Source organism: Crocuta crocuta, unplaced genomic scaffold (genome assembly GCF_008692635.1).
Source record: "Crocuta crocuta isolate KB4526 unplaced genomic scaffold, BGI_CrCroc_1.0 scaffold1492, whole genome shotgun sequence".
NCBI lineage: Eukaryota > Metazoa > Chordata > Mammalia > Carnivora > Hyaenidae > Crocuta > Crocuta crocuta.
In genome coordinates this window covers 32,248-34,854 of record NW_027529204.1, presented here as the reverse complement: position 1 = coordinate 34,854, position 2,607 = coordinate 32,248, and the positions used below count along the sequence as shown (strand labels likewise).

Sequence of the window (2,607 nt, the reverse complement as noted above, 5' to 3'; positions counted from 1 at the left end):
GGACCTTACTTGATGATAAAAAGAATAATCTACCAAATAGCTGTAATAATTTTGAACCTCTATGCATTAATAAGAGTTTCAAAATATATGAAGCAACATTTTTATAAGAGATCCACAATTATCGAAGATTTTAGTTAACTTCTCTCAAGAAGTTATCAATAAGGTGGGCCAAAAATATACATAATAAAAATAACAAGAGGGGTGGTGTGCCTGGGTGGCTCAGTGGGTTCAGTATTCGACTTCTGCTCAGGTCATGATCTCATGGTCTATGGGTTCAAGCCCCACGTTGGGCTCTGTACTGACACCTCAGAGTCTGGAGCCTGTTTTGGATTCTGTGTCTCCCCCTCTCTCTGCTTCTCCCACACTTGCACTCTCTCTCTCAAAAATAAACAAACACTTTTAAAAACTGGGGGAAAAAAATAGCAAGGGGTGCCTGGGTGGCTCAGTTGGTTGAGTGTCTGACTCTTGATTTCAGTTCAGGTCATGATCCCAGGGTTGTGGGACTGACCGCCGAATCGGGCTCTGCACTGAGTGTGGAGCTTGCTTAAGATTCTCTCCTCTCTCTTTCTGTCCCTCCCCTGCTCACACANTCTCTAAGAAAAAAAAAAAAGAAAAAAACTTAATCATGTCAGATTCCAAGAAGGCTTTCTGCCATAAACTAAGTCACTGGAAACCGGAAAATATGATATAAACTAAGTCATATTTGAGGGTTCAGAAGGAAAACCACTTTAAAACTCAATAAAATGTGAAATGACTAGAATAGTTTTGTTTTACAGTTCACTGCTTTTCTTTGATCATTTTTCTATCCAGCTACAAACTGTCAAATCATTTCAACTGCCATCTTCTATTTCTGTTATACTTTTACAGATATTAATTGACTTGATTCTCATGATAAGCCTGCAAGGTGAACAAAATATTGTTCTTATTTATTAAACTCAAGTAAATGAAACCTGCCTCCCGCTCATTACCAGAAAAAAACAATTCTTTGGTGGTAGAGGTACCAGAGCTTGTTGAAAATTATCTGAATGCTATTCTGAATATCCAATAGCATCTTTGTAGCACCTGCTCATATCCCTAATCCACTAGCATTTTAAAGCCCATTTTGCCACCAGGGTAGCAGGCTGAACATGCTGGGAAGTTAACCCAACAGTCCTCAACCCAGAACTGAGTGGATTTGCTATGTAAATGCTTCAGCTTCCTCACCCACAGGTGGGAGAACTCCGAGGCACATTTTCTACACTCCCCCCAGCAGGCTTAAGCTCCAGTAGCACACTTTAATGGCTCCTTCCCTTGCCTGCCTCATTTCTCTCCAGTGTTTCCTTCCCCTCCCAATTCAAGCATTTGCACTTGAATCCTGNGCTTGCTTTACACAATTTCTGCTTGTTGCTTAATGTTGGAGATAACAGAGCCATTAACATTTGTTTCTGATCTCCTAAAACACAGAATTCACAATAAAATGTAGTGAGCACCCCAGTGTGCATAGCAGGGAACTAATGGCCTTATTTACAACAGAACACCACAAAGTAAGTGCCATACTGGGCTACTGCAGAGGGAGAAAGAAGAGTAGAATATTAGGGAATTTAGTAAGGATTGGGGACTAGGGAGAATTTAAAATTCTTCATGCTATGGGTATCACAAATGATTCGCATGTGTGCTCTCAAAAGCTGCACTGGTCAATGCTCAAAAGGCTCCTTGAGATTGCAATGGGGGTTCACATGGCGCTGATTCCAAGGGGTAACTGCTACGCTCAACATCACTGCCACTTTCAGTGGTCTTTCCCTAGGGACCTTCCATGAAAGTAGGGACCTTTTCTGGGCAAACCTGCCTACTATCTCTAAGATCAGAGTAACCTGGCTCCAGACTGCTCAACTCTCATACCACTTCTGGAGTAAATTATTAAGGAACATTTCTTCTGCCCTCTATGCCATACAAGAAGATTTGCAACCATTCATTGCTCATTCCCTACAATGGTCCTATGAGGAAATGCAGGGGGAAGCTGGGAGATTTGTGGATGAGTTACTTGGTTCAAGTACTTTCCAACCCATCCTTACACCCTTTCTTGGACAGAAGAAAGTCTCTAAACATCGTGCCAAGTTTTCCTTTGAAGTGACATGTAGGACAGTGAAAAATAGTTCAAAAAGATCTTTCATTTTTTGAAAGAATTGAAGACCTTGCTTCACCACTCTGCAGTTTAAATAGCTTTATAGAGATTTGGGGGTTATATTTACACTCCCCCTCCTGCTTTGTATCCATGTTTTAAAAGGCCAAATCCAATCTAAGATAAATAAAGCTTTTTCCTCAGGAAAAGTGACTTTGAGTTTTTTGCAATGCATGACTTCTGCTTCTGAGACTATTGTTTTTCTTCTCCAGTGGGATAACACTGTCCCCTCGTTGTCCCATATCACAAACCGTGGCAAAGAGGGAAAAAAGAAAATGAAAAGGAAACAAATGCTTAAAATGACAACCAGAAGAGAACTTCCCTTGCTCATCTTGTCCTTGTTCCAGGAAGCAGCTAGTGTAGGCAGAAAGGGCAAAGTGTTCTTGCTCAGTTATGATCAGGACTGAGAGGTTCAGCAGTCAGATGCCAGTTATGTTTAGCATCACAAC

General features: G+C 41.1%; 1 pseudogene; it reads left to right on the top strand.

Annotated features, from left to right (window-relative positions):
- Window positions 1-2,157, top strand: part of LOC144226843 (peptidyl-prolyl cis-trans isomerase FKBP3 pseudogene) — a 6,235-nt pseudogene extending 4,078 nt beyond the window's left edge.
- The last annotated feature ends 450 nt before the right edge of the window (window positions 2,158-2,607 follow it).